At 42.5% G+C, this 20,385-nt stretch overlaps 1 pseudogene; it reads left to right on the top strand.

The window, feature by feature from the left end:
- Positions 1-9,966: 9,966 nt before the first annotated feature.
- LOC145723197 (ferritin light chain pseudogene) lies at positions 9,967-14,737 on the top strand (annotated as a pseudogene).
- Positions 14,738-20,385: the final 5,648 nt, after the last annotated feature.

Raw genomic sequence — 20,385 nt, 5'->3', positions numbered from 1 at the left:
GATATGAGGAATTCTTAATCTCAGGAAACAAACTGAGGGTTGCCGGAGTGGAGGGGGGTGGGAGGGATGCGGTGACTGGGTGATAGACATTGGGGAGAGTATGTGCTATGGTGAGTGCTGTGAATTGTGTAAGACTGTTGAATCACAGACCTGTATCTCTGAAACAAATAGTACATTATATGTTAAAAAAAAAAAAAAAAGGAAGAAGATAGCAGGAGGGGAAGAATGAAGGGGGGGAAATCGGAGGGGGAGATGAACCATGAGAGACTATGGATTCTGAAAGACAAACTGAGGGTTCTAGAGGGGAAGGGGTGGGGTGATGGGTTAACCTGGTGATGGGTATTAAGGAGGTCACGTTCTGCATGGAGCACTGGGTGTTATATGCAAACAATGAATCATGGAACACTATATCAAAAACTAGTGGTGTAATGTATGGTGATCAACATAACATAATAATGAAAAAAAAGAAAGAAAAAAAAAGAGCCAATACAAAGAGTAAAGAAATACAACTAGCAGGACTATGTTCCTTGGGTTTGGGTGGGGGGAGGTTGGGAGGCGTTATTTATAAAATCAATTATTGAGGCTATGACAGCAAGCATGACCCTTTCTACACCAACTAGCAATAATATAACTGAAGTCCTCTCATTATGGAAATTTCTGTTGTCCCAACACAGTTGTGTGAATAAGCTTATTTACCAGAAACACACCAGGGTGAGGAACAGCCACACTCTACATAATCTTCCTTTGTACCAGACTGATTCAGAGATAGGAAATATCTATCAATGGAGGCAGACTCCTTTGCCATATATTTTAAAGCACAGTTTAGTACAGAAAGTATAAGGAGAAAAATTTGGGAGGGACACTCAACTAGATATTACCAACTGGACTTTGTACTAAATTACTTCTCAAACTCTGACCAGGACATCATACTGCACCCAGACTGAATCAGGGCCAAAGCAATAAAACAGACTAACCCTCTGAGTATGATCTCACTTAATGACAAGACTGGAGGTAGTCACTTTCGGGGGGTGGGAGAGTCATAACGTAAGAATGCTGCCTGTGCATCTCTGTGGTTCTCTTGACCTTATGGTTGCAAGATGGTTGCAACAGCACCAAGCATCACAATTTCTCACAATGTTGACAAATTCTAAAGCAGGAAGGATGGGGTGACCCTCCTCTAGCAGGAAGGAAGATCTTTTCTAGAAACCCCCAGCTGACTTCTTACGTCATTGGCTAGACCTCTAAACCAATCATTTGCAAAAGGGAACAGGATTGCTATGATTGACTTACTTCAGTCATGACTGGTCCCCTGAGGCTGGGCAAGTGGCAGTCCAAATAAAATTGGATTCTTTTAGCAAGGAAGAGGGGGAAAAAAACCACTGAAACCACTGAATAGGCTATCCTCAGTATGTAACACAGAAAATAAAGTCCCACAGTATGGACATGGCAGCCCTTTGACCACTCTGATGTTCAAAATTTTCTCCACACGTTCCCTCTCAAGAATCATTCCTGGGTATCTGTAGGCATAGCCCCAGAAATAGCCCTCATTTCAGGGAGACTTTCTAAAAAAATTGCTGATGAGTTAAGACTTTCCCCCAGAAATTGTCCCCAAACTCAAAATTTGCACTCTACTGAGAAAGTGGAACACATTTATCAGCAGTCTTTTGCAGTCTGCTATGAAATGGTGGGACTACATTTGCCTATTGGGAAAGGTCTGTGGAGTTTCCCCGGGCTCCTCCTAAAGTGCTCCTCGCATGTTCTTTCCTGAACAACCAACCATCACTGTGGCTGGCAGGAGTAAGTGACCACTTTCTCATCCAGTCCTCAAATCAGACCTCTGGGTTTGTGTCTCAGGAGAAGAAGGCACAGCATCCAGGGACACACACTGGCCCTGGCCTAGGCAGTCTCTCAAGTTGGTGGATTTGCTTAAATTGGTAATTTAGACCTTCATGTCCTTAAGAGGTATACCTACAGGCAAAGTCATGTTACAAATTCAGGAATGTAATAGCTATTTTTTTATTGGATACTTATATGCTTGCCAAGCACTAAGCTAAGTGCTTTACATATATATATATATATATATATATATATATATATATATATATATGCAGGTTATCTCACTTAATCCTGTACAAAAATCTTACAAGGTTGTTGCCGACATTTTACCCTCATTCCAGTGGGAAAACTGTGACTCTGTGAGATTAACTGGCAAGCCATAAGGGGAAGAGTTGGATTCACTCAGATCTGTCTAAAGCTTCTGTGCACATCTGCTGCACTTTCTTTTACTGTCAACGTATGCAAAAAAAAACCCAAAACAACAACAGTGACGAAAACAAAACACCTACAAATAACATCATGTAACTGATCATTGTGGTCACAAATACCCAACAAAATGAAATCCATAAACACTCCCGAACTGTCTGCCCTGTGTCCTCACCAGGAATCAGTAGTCACTGAGGAAACTCAGAGATTCTGGATCTCTGGTCACCAGAATGTACGTGTGGCTCATTGGCCATAGTCCAAAGCTAGGCCAGAGAGATGGATGTACAGATGTTTTAAAGACATAGTTTTCAAAAGATGACTAAGTCTTTGAACTCCAGAATCTTGTTTCAGTTGCAGGGAATGGAAATAAATCACTTTGGCTATTTTAATCAGAAAGAGTTTTAAGGTAGGAAATTTGGTCCTTCCTGAATAATTGAGAAGGGCAGGGGGAGGGTCTTTAGGTGGAGCCTTCAGGAATATTTCCTACTGGGGCGCCTGGGTGGCTAAGTTGGTCAAGCGTCTGCCTTTGGCTCAGGTCATGATCCCAGGGTCCTGGGATAGAGCCTGGCACGGGGCTCTCCACTCAGTGGGAAGCCTGCTTCTCCCTCTCCCTCTGTAGCTCCCCTGCTTGTGCTTGCTCTCTGTCTGTGTTTGTCAAATAAATAAATAAAATCTTAAAAAAATAATAAAAGGAATACTTCCTAGAACAATTCTGCAGAGCTAGCCTGCTGATGGACAGCCATGCTTGGAAGTAAGATGCATCAGTCAGGTTCAATCAAGAAAAAAAATTATTGATTTCAAACAGAGGAAATTTTTTTTAAAATATTGTATTTATTTATTTGAGAGAGAGAGAGAGTGAGCATGAGCGGGGTGGGGGGGAAGGGAAAGGGAGAAGTAGACTCTGAGCAGGGAGCCCTAGGAGGAAAGGCTTGATCCTAGGACTCCAGGATCATGACCTGAGTGGAGGGCAGATGCTTAACCAACTGAACCACCCAGATGCCCCTCAAACAGAGGAAATTTAATATAGGCATTGGTTGCAAGGGTGTTGGAACAACTGGAAAGACAAAAGAAGAAAAATAATGTTCCCTGGAGAAATATAATTGTGGGAAGCCATAACCGGCCATAGCTGGAGGAGCCAAAAGGGAAAAGAGCATTCCTGTAGCCCAGGATCAATGTGCTGCCAAGATGCCCGTCAGGCCTGAGCTGCCTGGGCAGAAACCAGAATGCGTACTCCAGCTACTGCTCCTGATAGTGCAGCCTCAGCCACTGCGGTCCCCACCGCTCTTCTTCCAAATGCTGAAAGAAGGACAGAATTCACTTCTCTATTCCCACCTTGTCAGTCTCCTGACATTGCCACCCATTGGCCAAACATAACCAGGTACCCGTTGGGGAGGGAATCTGCAAAGGGAGCTTGCCCCTACACACAGAGCACAGAAAGTCGGGGCGGGGGGAGTGGAAGCAAAGAGGCAAATAAATGACCAGCCCATTATGGAATCAGAGAACTGCTGCTATAGCCCTTAGCTCCAGGAATCTCCTTCCTTAGGTCTGATGCAGGGATCAAGAAACCACCACTTCTGCAACTGTCGGGTCCAGAGTCAGAGTGCACCTCCTAGATCAATACAGGCAAAAGTTGCATGTCTCACCATCACCAAAATTATATACCCTGTTCTTCTGAAGACACAGTTATGAAAAATGAGAAGGCAAGCCACACACTTGGAAAAAATATTTCCAAAACATATATCTAATAGAAGGGTTTTTTTCTAGAAATATAAAGAACTTTTACAACTTAATAATTAGACAATCAACTCAATTTTTAAAGGGCACATAAGATTCGAACAGACACTTCACCAAAGAAAATATATGAAAGAGGTAAAGAAGAACATGAAAAGATGTTCAACATCATTAGACACTAGAGAAATCCAAATTAAAATCATAAGGAGAATGTTCTACACCCCTACTAGCATGGCTAATATTATAAAGCTTAAACATAACAAATGTTGGCAAGGATTAGAAGCAACTGGAACTCTCATACGCTACTGGTGGGTATGTAACTTGGTATTACCACTTTGGAAAACAACTTGGTAGTTTTTTAAAATGTTAAACATACACATATAGTAATATGACCTAGTATTCCACTCCCAGATATGCACCCAAAAGAAATGAAAGCATACGTCCACACAAAGATTCCTATACGAATGCTCACAGTAGCTTTATTTGATGGAAACAATGAAAATTTTCAACAGGAGAATGGATAAACAGATTTTGGTTTACATACGATAGAACATTAGGAATAAAAGAAATAAACTGTTAATACATGCAGCAACCTGGATGAACCTCAAAATAGTTATGCTAAGTGAAAGAAGCCCCTCCAGTAAAGAGTATATATTGTATGAGTCCATTTATATGAAATTCTAGAAAATGTAAATTAATCTATAGTGACAGAAATAGATCAGAGTCTGCCTGGTGATGAATGGAGAGAAGTGAGGGTGGTGGGGGGAGGTATCAGAAAGAGGCAGAAAGAAACTTAGGTGAAGGTTATGGTTGTGTTTGTTATTTCAATTGTGATGATGGTTTCATAGGTATACATACTGCAAAACTTAATCAAATTGTGTACTTTAAATATATGCAAAGGGCACCTAGATGGCTCAGTCGGTTAAGCGTCTGACACTTGGTTTCAGCTCAGGTCATGATCTCAGGGTTGTGGATCAGGCCCAGCATCAGCTCAGCACTCAGCATGGAGACTGCTTGGGATTCTCTCTCTCTCTCCCTCTCTCTCCGCCCCTCCCCCCACTCATGCTCTCTCAAACAAATAAATCTTTAAAAATAAAAAAATAAGTATGTGTTTATTATTTGCCGATTATACTTCAAAAAGCCTATGTATGAATATGCATGTATACATGTACACACATACATATATAAGAAGAGAGTGAGGAAATCTTAGCAGTTGTTGAATCTAAGAGAGTGGTGAGTGTGAGACTGTTCATTGAACTAGTCTCAACTATTTTGCATATTTGAAACTTTTCATGATAAAAAGTTGGGGAGGGAAAAAAAAAGAAAAGAACTCACACCTGTTGAGCCCACTACCCATTAGGCAAGGTCTCATCTGGAGTTTACGCTGGGTTCCTGCTAGGATCCCATGCTGAGTCATCTGGAAGCCTTCTGGGGGTGGGGTTGAAACCATCACATTCTTGCAAGAGAAGCACAGGGTGCTGGTGAGGAAGACCTCATCCAAAATAAGAGGGAGATGAAGTGTACCGCTCTTGAATTTGCACAAACAGCTCAGATGTACAAAAAAAGTAAATTGTTTTCTGTAACTCACCTATTCCTTGAGCTTCCTATGTGACAAATACCAGGGGGAAAAGTTAAACATGTCAGTCAAAGGTAATTTTCCTTTCCAGTATAAAATAGTGTCTTTCAGGGAAACACTTGGTCTCTTTTGGATAAATATAGTTGACCCTTGAACACAACACAGGTGTTAGGGGCACTGACACCCAAACAGTTGAAAATCTATACATAACTTTTGACTCCCCCAAAACGTAACTACCAATAATAGCCTTCTGTTGACTGGAAGTCTTGCTAATAATGTAAACAGTCAATTAACACATATTTTGTATGTTATATGTACCAAAAACTCTATTCTTACTATGAAGTAAGCCAGAGGAAAGAAAATATTAAGAAAATCATAAAGAAGAGAAAATACATCGACAGGACTGTACAGTATGTACGAAAAAAAAATCTGTACGTAATTGGACCCACACGGTTCAAACCTGTGTTGTTCAAGAGTCAACTGTATTCAGTTTTCAGGCTTTCTTCCTCTGTCATCTCTTCTCTTCTGCCAGGATAACAAAACACCAAAGGCAGCTCACACCACACCTTGGCAGTAGACAGAGAAGTTCCTGGGCTACGTACTTCCTCCAAAGTCCTGAGGATTTCCTCCATGATAGCCTTCATTCTTCCTGGCAGCTGGGCAGCCACCTGCTATACGGGGTTCTTACCAGTTGCTCTCTGGAGTAGCCAAGCTGCTTCTGCACCAGGCTTCTGTCCCTAAAAATGGGGGAGTCCAAACCATTGCCCCTGGGCTTCCCTACTCTTATCCTCCCTTATCCTGGCCTCAGGCCTCTTCTGGGCTGCTCCAGCTCTCTGCTGGAGAACCACCCCGTTGGGCTGGGACACTCAGGGAGCCGGCTGTGCACTGATTTGCAGGATGTGACTGGAAGACTGCCCGCAACCCCATGCCTAGCTATTGCTGCTCTTGTATTAGTTTCCCAGAGCTGCCATGACAAATTATCACAAACTGGGTAGCTTATAACAACAAAAATTTATCCTTTCACAGTCCTGGAGGCCAGAAATCTGAAATCAAGGTGGCTCCTTCTGGGGGATCTAAGGAAGAATCTGTTCTGGGACTCTCTCAAGGCTTCTGGTGGCCACTGGCAACCCTTGGTATTCTTTGGCTTATGGCTGCATAAGTCCAATTTCTGCCCCCCCCTCCTCACAGGCCTTCTTCTCCCTGTATCTCTCTCTTTCTGTCTCTAATAAGGATGCTCATAATTGGATTTAAGGTCCAACCTAATCCTGGATGATACCACCTCAAGATCCTTACCTTAATTACATCAGAAAGAATTTTATTCCAGATAAGGTCACATTCTGAGGTTCTGGGTGGACATGTCCCTTGGGGCCCATAATTCAACCCTCTACCATGTTGAACTCAAAGCTTCTCTTCAACTTGGCACCCTCTATGTTCAGGAAGGTGAGACTCCAGCCTCCAATACTCTGATTCCTCTAGGTCACTCTGAGAGTTTCTCCTGCTCCCATATGCCTCTCAAGATGTGATCTCAAGAGGGATGGGAGAAGGACACCTTCTTCTTCTCTAGGCATAGGTTGAAAACCAATTAAACCATAGGTTCAAAATTAATTTTAAAACAACCAATATTCCAAGTCAACACTCAACAAATGGTCCACATTGTGACAATGTTGATAATTATTGTTATGATTATAATTATCATGTAAAATGAAACCCAGTATTGAAATCATCTTACATCATTGTATATCAAAATCAACCACTCTCAAGTTACGAACAAATGTAGTGTTTCCTGCTTATATAAAAACACTATTGATACCTGCTTGTGCTCATTATGTTTGAAATCAAAGTTACCGAGACACAGCATATGAGATGTATAAGCCTGTGTTTTATAGAAACAAATGTCACAGTAGAAGCCTGCCATTGAACTTCTGCTTATTTTCTTCTGAGCTTCACACCATAACATGGATGAGAGTAAGTCTTCACAAAGGTAATAGTGTTCTGCCATTGGTAATTATTATTTTAAGACCCAGTAGCTAATGTTGTCTCTCAGGAAATAGGTTCAGTGACATTTAGTTTTTCACCTTTAGAAGAAAAAGACAAAATCCCCAACTGGTACCCTGCTCTTGCTGATGGGAAGTTATTTCCCACAGCCACCACTGATAGACAGAAATGGAACCACTCTTTTGCTCACAGACTATTCATTTGTTCACACGTTCATAAATAGTCATTGACTGCCTACCATATTGGTGACAACCTGGTGAACTGGACAGGCCCTGCCTCATAGAGCTCACAGTACAGCAGGAAAGACAAACAAGCAAAGGAGGGAGAGGGGATGAATCTTGCTCCTCATACTCAGTGGTGAAATATATATATTATATATATAATATATATAATATATATATTTCTTAATTTTTTTTATAACCTAACCTACTTTCCATTTCAAGCTCCCATTCCCCCAGAGTAACAGAAACTTCATCTTGGCCCATTAGAGACCTCCTCTTTCCATGGGTTCCATATCATTTTGGAGATAGGTCTTACAAAGTGTTGAGGAGTTCCTGAGGAGGGACTGGGAAGGGCAACACTGTCTCTTGAGGCCACTTGAGGCTACCTGAGCATGTGCATCTGCTGAGACATCTGGCATTCCATCTGATGCTTGATACCAGCCTACACAGTCACCACTGAGAAGTGACCCCTGACCCATCTGTGAGGATGTTTATGTCCAGCATTTCTGTATTCTGTGCCTAAGCTGTGCTTGTGGGGATAGGAATTATTCTGCCACATGGTGTTCTGGGACCCTAGACTCACTCCATACCTGTTCATCTGCTAGAGTTCTGCTACCAACCTGGGTCTCCACATCTGTTCTCAGGTTCCACAAACCTGTCTGTATCAGGTCTTTCTGCCACCCACCCCTATTCTGTCACTAAACAGTTTGTGGAAAGTGTTTAGCCTCAAACCTTCCATATGGTGATGTAGAGACCTACTTTCCTTCCATTTTGTGGCTCCACTGTCCTCTATGTCCTCAGTGTCCTCTCCTTGCAGCCAGCAGTGGACAAGATGGATAGTGGGGGACTGACTGGGGGTCTCTGGGTCCAGGTTTGGAAGAGCAGAGATCACTTTTGTCAACAGTCCATGGGTCACACTTCGTTATTGTCTCATCTGACTACAAGAGTGTCTGAAAAATGTCAGCTAGCTGTGTGTCCAAGAGGAAAAAGAGACAGGTTTTGGTGAGCACAATAGCAAATTCTCCCACAGGGGGAAGCCCTTCTCCCTGCAAAATGTTGAAAGAGCCTTTTGCTTTCTGCTCTCCACATTGTTGCTCTGAAGCAATGAGCATATAATAGCCTCACAGGGAGGGTATGATATATTACCCAGCCACACACATCATTTAAACTGTTGTTAAGTGCTTTGCCAGAAGAAGTATGGGATGCTCTGGGAGGACACATAGACCTTAAAGTAATTCAGCAAGTGGACATGGAGAAAAGACCATGATTGGAGCTGATGGCATAAAGCAGGTGTTAGGAGGCCAAAGCTTTGGGTTTGTTTAGGACAGAAGAACAACAAGGCTGGAAAGATGGGGTAATGAGCCCCTACTGATGATTTATACCACATCTTCTAATTAACTTGGCACTTAAATAATGCCAAAGTATTCCTTTTATTAAGGAGCCTTTCCTCACTGAAGACTTTTACTCTAGATGTACCTGGCAGATGGTAGGCCTCACCCCATTCACTGGGTTGGTCACCTTCAAAGTGTGTGACATGGAAACCTGGAAACCAACAACAGTTAAAATACGCCATTTTGGGGGAATGTGGGTGACTCAGTTAGTTAAGCATCTGACTCTTGATTTCAGCTCAGGTTATGATCTCAGGGTTGAGATCCAGCTCCTCATTGGGCTCTACACTCAGTGGGGAGTCTGCTGGAGATTCTCTCTCTCCCTCTGCCTCTGCTCCTCCCCACCCCTCTCTCCCCTCTCTAAAATATATATATATATATATATATATGCCATTTTGTGTAGCCCCCATGTTTGCACTGCCTCATAGGCAGCCCTGACCAACAATCTGGAAATATCTGTTGAGGGTTCACCGTATACCAACATTGTCTAACCCCTGAGGATAAGTTTTAAAAAGAAAAAAAATTCATAAACCAATGTCCTTGCTCTTTTAATTTAGTTGTAGAAATACTGCTAACAATCACTTACCCTTTCTCTCCCTGTTTCAACTGGGTGGTTCTAAGTAGAAATCAAAGATGAGAGTAGACAGAGAAAGGTTTCATAGAAAAGGACAGAAACCAGCCCAGAAAAGAGAAGGGGAGAAAGGGGTGGAATAGGCTGCTTGGAATTGATATCAACTGAAACCAAGTCACAAGGGAACACAAAGCAAGTAAATGAAAATGAGGTCAGAAGGCGATGAGGACAGATGAAGAAGAGCAAATGAATTTGGACTGTGCCAACTACTCCAAAGTTTGTGCAGACAAGCCATTTGTTGATCCACATCTTGATTTTGTAAGTTATAGACCATTTTATAAAACTCTCAAATTGTAAAGTATAGAAACATAAAGAATTCTCAGTATAAATGCTATTGGCTAAATACCCTAATGTATAAACAAAACTATCTCTAAATTCTAACGCATACCCACATATGTGTATGTGTGCGCACAGTATCCTCTGAAGCACTTTATAAGAGACATAGAGAATTCATTAGGAACCACAATGAAATTTTTAAGAGAAAAACTTCAAAACAGAGAAATTAAATGCTAAATCTGTGATACTTCCTAGTCATAGCAGGATGTAGCCTGTATAATAGAATGTTAATGAGCTTTCAGAATCAACCATAATTGGATTCAAGTCCAGGCTCCCCTACATTCTGTGCTCTGTTGGACAAATCAAATTGCTTAAGCTCTCTGAACCCCAATGTACTTATCTAACAGGATGAAAATAATCTCTTCATCACTAGAAATATGGTGAGAATTAAATGAGATAGCATCTGTAAACACCCAGCACTGTTCCAGCACATCATGTGTGATCAATAAATGCTAATTCCCTTACATTCCTTAATGCTAATTTGGAATTAATAAACACCAGCCTCTCCATCTGGACATTCACAGCACAGCACAAGGCCCAGCGGTGGTTAGCCTTGGAAAGAAAGACACTGAGAATGGTCTGAGATAGACAATAAGATGAGGAAGCCCCAGCAAGGATCACATGATGGAAGGAGTTACTTTGCATTTCAATCATAAGCAAAATTCAAATTGTCATCAACAGCATTAGCACAAGAAGGATAAAATGCTCTATTATAATAGGCTTGAACTTCTCTCTTCTTAAGAATTTGAGAAATTAATTTTGTCCACTTTTTGCTAATCTCCCTTGGGGGGCAGTAAGGGATGTAAATGGGAAGGGCAAGTGAGGGAATGTTTTAACCACAATTTGGACAATAATTTAAAAGTTGATTCTAAAGAAAGAGTCCTTTACTACTGTGCAGTTAATCTGCTCCCAACTAGTTTGCTCCAATGACTAAAGGTGACCTCTTCCTTCACCGCTCACAGATTTGCATTTTCCCCACATGTTTACCATCCCACCCCAGACACAGTCACTTAGCCCCTAGTAAGTGCAACATTTCTCTCTCAAATTTTAAATCAAATGGCTGCAGGCTATATATGATCCAGAACCACACAAGCTAAATCACAATTTGTGTCTGGAACACACTTTGATGTAATAAAATTACAGGGCAATGGAGAAAAAAGATAAATTATGTAGTTTTACTGAAATGGTTAAAATAGAGGCAGGATTTGAGAGAGCACCCAAAATATAGAACAAGGTGATTTGAGAATGTTACATATGTCCATTTGACATGTCCATTTCTACTCTATGAAAGAAAAATCTAGGAAGGAGGATGGTGGCAAACGAAACTAACCTAAAGCATTATGGGTTTGTTTTGGCAAAGCACCCAGAGAGGTAGAGTTAGTCAGTCAAGATTCATTAGGCACTCACAGCGCCCACAGGGAGGCAGTAGGTGCTCACAGAGCCCTCTCATCAGTTTTAGATTCTCAGAAACTCCTGAGGGACACTCCGTGTGTCTTGATAGTTTCTCCAAACACTGTGAACAAAGACCAGGCAGTATTATCTGCTTCACTAATTTCAAGCCTTTTCAAATGATAAACAAACCTATATACCAACAATGAACAGACGCGATGTGTTAGTGTTCATCATTTATGATCTTCCTGCTTGGTGCAATCAGCCCTTCAGTCCATAAACTCTCGAGCTCCTACTGTGCACCAACCACGGATCTGCCTGCCTTTAAAGACTTCACACTGCAAGGAAGAGATAGACAGGTAAATAGAGAGATGCAATAGTTTCTGAGAAGTGAAATGGAAGAGATAACCATGAGGCATAATGAGAGCAGAGGGAGTGTATTTAACCCCAGCTGGACAGTGGGGAGCTCAAGAAGTCTTCCTAAAAGAAATAACATCTCTGACTAGGGGTTTTTTGTTTGTTTTGTTTTTTGTGGAAACAGGTCAGGGCAAGTTAGTGGTGATAATGATGACCCAGGTAGCCAAGAGATGCTGTGGAAAGGCACAAGGCAAAAACTAGCACAACCTTTGGGGGCTGATATTTGGGGTTCCATCTAGCATGGAGTAGAGGGCACGAAGGGTTAAGGATGGCGAGAGAAGGCTAAGTCGTCAGTCAGGTTAAAGAGGTAGGCAGAAGCCACATCCTGAAGAGCCCTGTATGCCCTAAGGAGTGTGAATTTTATCCTAAAAGCAGTACAAAGTCATTGTAGCAGGTTAGCAAGGAAGTTCAGTTTAAGATTTATAGCCTTCTCACTGCAGGCAAGGTAGAAAATGCCAAGATCACAGGGGTGAAACAGTTTTACTCAAGATAGAGTAGGATACGGTTCCCCTCTCTGTACCCCTAGAAGCACAAGCAGTGCAGGAGAAGAAACACTTGGAGAAAAGAGGAAAAGAAGAGCTCAGTTTAGCAAATGTTGAATTTATGGTGTCTGTGCTACGTCCCAGGGAATGTGCCCACTTTGATTTATGAAAGAGGGTCCACTGGTAGTACAGCTTTGGGACACAGGTGACTGTGGATGCCACGGAGTCAGGGCTAACACTCGGCTGCTATGTTCTGGCATGGCTCTGTCAGATGCTTATGGACAGAATCTGTTCCGATTTGTCAGTGCCCACCCATGCCAGGTGCTAAATGTTGTGACTATCACCTCCATATGAGAGGATCCAGAATGACAATAGAAAAGGCTTGAGGATGGAACCCTACAAAATGTTCATGTGTTTACTAGAGGACCAAAGATGAAGGGGAAGTGTGGGTGGAGTGAGGAGGAAGAAGGAGAGGTTGGAGATTTATGTTTCAAACTGAGAGTCAGTAGTGTCTGGGTAAGGGGAGCATATGAAGGTGAGAAGACCCTGAACACATTTATATTTTGAGAGAGAAAGTAAGTAGGTAGAGGAAGGGTAATGCAACAGAAGAGAGCAGAGATGAACAATAGAATGACATCATTAAGGAAATAGGAAAAATGAGGTACAGAACCTTCTACCATGTGGATCTTTGTAATTATAAGGGGAGGAACTGGGAAAGGATTGAGAGAGGCGATGTAGCAGAAAGTTAGGGTAGTTCCTCTTATGATGTAGATGGCTAGAGTGTCAGCTGGGAGCTTCCAGAGAGGTGATGTGTGGGAAACTCAAAAAGAATGTCCTAGGTCAAAAAGTGAAGGGCGCAGAGGAAACTCACAAGAGCTAAGCTGGAGAATGTACACTTACAGATCCTCACCAAAGTTTAATCTTGTTTTTCTAATAGCTCTCTAGAGCCTGGGTATAAAAACAGGAGAGGCAATCACCTGGGTTGATTTAGCAGTGGAGTTTTGCTGGAAAGACGAGGAAGCAAGAACGTTGTCAAAGAACATTAGTTATTAATGACATCTATGCTTTGAGACACAGGAAAAAAGATGAAGGAAAACAAGGAGGAACGGAGGATCAAGAAAAATTAGGGATCAGTTACAACATGAGTATATAAAAAAAAAAGAGGGCTAGAATAATAGGAAAAGGTAATGGAAAAAAAGTAGATCTTTAGGATTTTGCTAGAGGAGCCATTCTGAATGCTATGAGGTAGTCCAAAGCTGAAAGTGACTGCATGCCATGGAGCTGGATAGAGCTGCAGAGATGGAGGAACTGCGAAGAGAGGGTGTTGGGTATGCTGTCCACATCATAGCGGTCCTCCTAAGCAACATTTATTTATCCCTTTCTGTGAGTTTCCCATTGTGGTGTGCAATCTACATACACAGTCTCACAGCCTTCTCCATGTAAGCACTGTTACTGTGCTTTACATGTGACAAACTAGGGGTCAGAGAAGTTAGGCCACTTGCCTCTGGTCACACAATTGGTAGTAGGTCGAGCTGTGTTTCAAACCCAACTCTCTTTGACTGCAAAGCCTATGCTCCTTCAATAATGATGGGGCTTGAGTTGAAGAGGGGGACAGCGCCCAGAAGTCCCACGGATCTGTCTCTTGTTTCAACAGTGTGTGGATGGAACAGACCCAGGGATGCCCCTTCTTCCAGCCTCTGACCACCCTCCAACCTTTTTCCAGTCGCAACCTTCAGAGCCATCGTGTCTGCCACCCTCTGCCTCCGAGACCAGCCAACACCCAACTCTGAGCTTAGCTCCTAATTATCCATCAACCACGAGCTCCCAGATTTGTTAGTATTATTCCACCCAGGTGGAGGCTGCGGTCAGCTGCCTGGTTAGCATGCATCTGCAGGCCTCCTACACCTACCTCTCTCTGCGCTTCTACTTCCACTGCAAGGATGTGGCTCTGGAGGATGTGGGCCACTTCTTCCGCCAGTTGGCTGAGAAGCTTGAGGGTACTGAGCTTCTCTTGAAGATGCAAAACCAGCATGGCAGCCATGCCCCCTTCCAGGATGTGCAGAAGCTGTCCCAAGATGAGTGGGTAAGACCCTAGACGCCATGGAAACCCTACTGGTTCTGGAGGAGAACCTGAACTGGGCCCTTTTGGATCTGCATGCCCTGGGTTCTGCCTGCACAGACAGACCTCCAGCTCTGTGACTTCCTGGAGAACCACTTCCTGGATGAGGAGGTGAAACTCATTAAGGAGATGAGCGACCACCTGACTAACCTCCACAGGCTGGCTGGCCCCCAGGCTGGCTTGGACTAGTATCTCTCTTCCAAAAGCTCACCTGAGCATGTCTGGGAACCTCTGAAGCCCAGCAGCCTTTGAGGGGCCCCTCTGGCATCCCCCTGGTGCCAAGGCCTGTGGGTGAGCCTTCCCTGCAGCCACCAGGCAGCTCTTTAACCACCTGGAAACCCTCTCCCAAGCCTTGAACCCAATGGAAACAATAAAGCTTTTTGAAGAAAGAAAGAAAAGAAAGCAGAGAAAGAAAAGGAAGGAAAAAAAAACGAAAGAAAGAAAGGAAGGAAGGAAGAAAGAAGAGAGAGAGAAAAGAGAGAAAAAGAGGGAAAGAGAGGAGCAGTGAGCCACAGCCATGACTGAGTGTGAAAGAGCAATTGGCTATGACAACTGTGAAGGAGAGTGGAAAGAGCCGAGCCCTCAGAGAAAGGCTTTTGCAGGCGCACGCAGGAGTAGTGGTTTACTAGGAGTGCTGGGGATTGGGAGAATGCCCTTCTGCCCCCATCCTGAGATGCTTGGACACAGCACACTGATGAGTCCTGTGGCAGTCAGTCCTTTCCAGATTCTAAGCAGGGTGTTGGTAAGAAATGATCGTGTTGCCTCCAAAGAAACCTGAGTCCAGATTTGAAGGCAAAAATGAGACTGGATGATTCATAAGCCTGACCATACACTGCGAATTTCTGGAGTCTCCAGGTAAGTAGAAGAACTCAGGAGGACTTAGGCATCTGTAGAAGGAGCCTGCCGTGGCCGAAATGATCACGTTTCCGAGGGCATGGAAGGTCGGCTGACAACAAACAGTCAGGGAAGCGATCATGTTGGCTCCATAAGGAAAACAATGAAGACTTTGGCTGTTAGGCAAATCATTCTCATCATTGAAGACTCTTACAGGTTTTGCTGGTTATCCCAGTTCTCTTAATTGCCATCCTCTTGGTTCCTGCAATCTCTGATTTTGTCTTCTATCATGCTATATTTGACTCATATTATTCGTTGTTGTATATATGTCATTACTGAATGACCAATAAATGGCTTGTTCATCCTAACCAAGTGCTAAGCACCCTGTAGGTGCCTGATAGGCATTTCTTTGAATCTCTGGAAGAAACGATGAAAGCTTTTAACATACCATCTTGTGTTTGTTTTCATCATCTCATTAATATATATTTCTGTGGTTTACACATTGTCTTATATTTTCTTTTGTGAACTTGAAGCCCAGGAGGCAGGATGTGCTCTGGGAGAGCCCTAGGAAGTCATAACATAAAGTGTCCAGGAAAAGTGACCCAAGCTTGGCCTCAACTCTGCCCACATCACAGACAACTGGGAGAAGGAAGTGGGCCCTATGGAATCTTCACAGACCTGAGTTCTCAGGCATGACCCAAAGGCAAGGAGAGTTTGCAGGCCACTTCTGTTATTTAACCAAAGAGAGATGATTTGCTTTGCTGAAATAGAAATTGCATTTTCCAAAGAGCATTGAGAATGATTAATAACTCCATTTTTTCCCATCCCTTTCAAGTCTGCCCAGTGTGACAGTGTATTGTTTAATCAAGAAAATGTATCTCCTATCTAAGGACCTCCCCAACTGGGGGATTCCAAAGTTGTTGACAGGCTATTTTTGAAAACTACATGTCTGCTCATGAGGATTGATGAGCTGAAAGAGAGAGAATTCAATAACAAATAAATTTGCCCCAAGCTCACAATCTACTGCCTACTCTCTAAATACCATGAAATATCTGGCCCACAGATATTACTGCTAAACTTCATCACACAGATACATTATGAACCTTTTAATTCTCCTCAAAGGATTAGCTGAACAGCCAAACAGGTCATTTTCACTCACCTTGGAGAGTACTGGCAGAGAAGGCTGTGTTAATCTGTTTCCCACACTAAGTCCTCAATTATATTCAGTCATTTGACAGAATGAACCAGAGGCTATAACACGAGACAGAGCCTGAATGGATCCAGGCAAAAGCTAATGGGAAACTTGTCTATTGAAAATAATCAGTGCATACTTTGACTACCTCCAGCAGATTTGCTTTTTGTTTATTCCTGTGTTTGTTTTTCAGTGTGCTTGACTCGTCTGAATTAGGCTCTAGAAGTTAGTAAGTGTGAGGACCAGAACAAAGGATGCAGGAGAGTGAGAGGAGAGAGGGGTTAATGTTGGAGAGGCTGGCTGGGGAGATCTGAACCATCTGTGCTTTGTTCAAAGCTGGACGAGAAGCTTTGGGTGGGTCTTGAGAAAGGAGTCCTGTGATCTGACTGTTGAAGTTCCAGGTAGAAGAATTTTTTTCTTCTTTTTTTTCTTGAGCAACAATGCTTATTACCATAATTTTTACATGGTATTGCAATTAACTAGGGAATTATACTGAAGCACAGTATATCATTTATTCTTGTAGCTTTCTTGTCCAAAAGAGACCAATACGATCCTTTTTTTTTTTTTTTTTTTACTATACATTTGTTTGAAACAGTTTTCTGTTTTGCGGGGTAGGGGGACATTTTTACAATGAAACTCCAGTGATACAATGCTAGCAGTCATTATATGAATTCTTGATTTTTCACCAAAGTGTATGCTTTTGCCAATGCCTCTTCTTTTTTTTTTTTTTCTCCCCCAAATGGAAGAAGCAATAGAATTAAGAATGAGGCATGGAATGTATCATTATTTTTGTTCATTTTACTAAGATTTTATCTCAAACTCAAAAATGTTTGGAACATTTTTATCTCCCAAGTCCAATAAATACTATAATCTGATAACTAAAAATAGAAAGTGAAATTAGCAGAAACTCATTTGTTCTGGTCTTTTTTTTTTCAGCGTTTCATGTATTGGAAAATAATTATGAAAAGGAATATTAAGTCTGGTGCAAGCATCAATAATTGTTCTGGAACTAATTCTACCTAACATGATTTAGTAGGTTTTACAGAATTCTATGAACAACCAATTTAAATTAGACACACCAAGATTTAAATCCATAAACTAACCATGTGGTTTGTTTAAAGCATTGGTGTCAGCCCTCTCTCTCCATCATGTGTCTGCTCTCACAGTGAAGAAACACTAACAAACATCAGAACTAACTATGACTCTCAGTCCACAAATTTACATGGGTGTGTAAGAAATATCCACTCACTGTCTTTAAATCTAGCTAAAACCACGTCCGATCCCTCACCCCACTCAACCGGGGGGCAGCTGTGCTCACCAGGTTCCTTGGCTGCCAACTTCTTTCCTTGGGAAATCTCTCCTGCCCCACTCCCCCCTTCACTTAAAAAGCATTCGCCGCTATCCTCTTCTGTCAAGGTAATCATTTCAGTGATGTCAGACTTTCTAGAAAACAAAGCCAGAAATTATAGTAAGGGTGACTTCAGTTTTTGCTCCTAAAATTAATTTTTCCTAAGGGCTGGACTTAAAGCCTTCCTTTTAACAAATAGAATATAGCAAAAGTATTAGGGTGTAAATTTTATGATTAAGTTACAAAAGATTGCAGCTTATTGCTGGCACTCCCTGGCCCTCTTGCTTGCTTGCTCTGATAGAAACTGGCTGCCATGTTCTGAGCTGCAGTATGGACAGGCCTATGTGCAAAGAAACTGAGAGCGACCTCCAGCCAACAGCCAGTGAGGAACTAAGGCCCTCAGCCCAACAGCCCTTGAGGAACTGAATCAGGCCAACAAGCACATGAGGGGGCTGAGAGAGGCTCCTTCCCCACTCAAGCCCTGAGGTGTGACTAGAGCCCTGGCCAGTGTGGACTGCAATCTCTGAGACTCTGCAGCACGGGACCCAAACTCGTGAGCTATACATGCACGAAACTTCAGGTGGGTGCTGAGGAGGGAGTGGTGTGATCTGGCTTGGTTTTAAGATCACTCTCCTGCTGGGTAGAGATGTGTTTGAGGGGCAGGAGTGGCCATGGGGGGAGCTGTTGGGAGGCTCTGGTGGGAATCCAGCAGAAACAGGTGGCTCCAACCGGGATGGCAGCAGCAAGGGAGGGATAGTTATGAGGTTCAGGGCAGAAGGGGAAAAAAAGGTAATACTAAATATTTGAATCACTTTTACAGAAACTGTGAGATATGAATGCCGTTGTTTCAAACCACTAAGACTTGGATTAATTTGTTATGCAGAAGTAACTAATATAAGCCACCATGCATTTGTGGTGCCCTTGTCAAAGTGTGAAGTTGAGAGCCAGTGAGGGGGTCTTAGCCTGTTTGCACACTGTGCCTATCAAATGTCACTTTCATTATATGTATTAAAAATATTTGTCAGTGAATGAAGAGTAAATGGAAACATAACAAAGAGACAGATACACCATAGACAAAGACTTTGAGTAAGGGTATTTGGAGTATTTTTATAATTTTTTTGCTCTGGTCAAAAACTGAATAACTAGTAGTGCTTTAATAAGGTCTTTGAGGTAAATGATGATAGATGAAAATTTACACCAGGGTATAAGCAATATGTCAAATTAATTAAAAATTATGTGCTTAAATAATCATTTATTATTAATCATCAATAAATAATATTGACAGTAAAGTTGAGACTGAAAGTTATGCAAATCATAACAAAAATTTCCCCTTTACTTTCTTTTTTATTTTTTAAAGATCCATTTATTTATTTGAGAGAGAAAGGGGAGGGGCAGAGGGAGAGAATCTTCAAGCAGACTCCTCACTGGGCACGGAGCCTGAAGCATGAGATCATGACCTGAGCTGAAACCGAGAGTTGGACACCCAACCAACTGAGCCACCCAGGTGCCCCACCTCTTTACTTTCTATTATTGCTCATAATCTGGATATTATAGAAAAAAATAAAATTACATTCCAACTGTGAATGGTGGGTGCCTGGGTGGCTCAGTCGGCTAAGGATCTGCTGTCAGCTCAGGTTATGATCCCAGGGTCCTGGGATCGAGCCCTGCATCACATCGGGCTCCCTGCTCAGTGGGGAGTCCGCTTCTCCCTCTCCCTCAACTTGCCCACATGCACTCTCTCTCACTCTCTCTCTCTTAAATTAATTAATTAATAATTTAAAGAAAAACAACTACAAATGGTAATATTTGTTCTTTTCGCATCCCGAGAAGGGTATAGCTGCACTTGAAACAAACATACCAGCACCGACAAAAAGAAGTTTCCTCAAGTGACAAACAAGCATGGGAAGGAATATGGGTTTTAGGCCAAATCAGACCTGCCCTGTAGAAATGTGACCCTGAATCAACCACATCGCTCTCATGTTTTTGACCCCATTGTTCTACAATGTTTGTGCTGCTAATACAGCTAATGGTTCGAGGAGTAGTGGCGAGATAAAGCATATAAAAATACAGGATGACAACTGCATTTTAAACTTCAGATAAACAATGAACAATTTGTCATATAAGTATGTCCCCCCCCCCAAACATTGATGATTTACTTGGTGGGGAAGAGTGGAGTTCCCCAAGGGAGGGCAGACTACTCGATGAGGGGACTTGAAAGAGGCTGAAGAGAAAAACAGAATAAAGAAGTGCTCACAGGTGACACCCCGAATAACTAAGTGAAGAGGCTTTGGGGTTCTTTTCTGTGGAGACCTAATGAATGTATTTTGCTTACCACAAGTTTCCAGCAGAGGGCAGTAAAGTGTCACTGAGGGAAACGCAGGTGTTAGGCAGGCACCTAATAGGAAACTGAGTCTAACTCAGTTCGAAAGACTTGAATCAAGAGACTACCTCCCCACCCTTCCCG

Source organism: Leptonychotes weddellii, chromosome 8 (assembly GCF_054177405.1).
Source record: "Leptonychotes weddellii isolate Sample4059 chromosome 8, ASM5417740v2, whole genome shotgun sequence".
Classification (NCBI taxonomy): Eukaryota; Metazoa; Chordata; class Mammalia; order Carnivora; family Phocidae; genus Leptonychotes; species Leptonychotes weddellii.
This window is presented reverse-complemented; position numbering and strand designations above follow the sequence as displayed.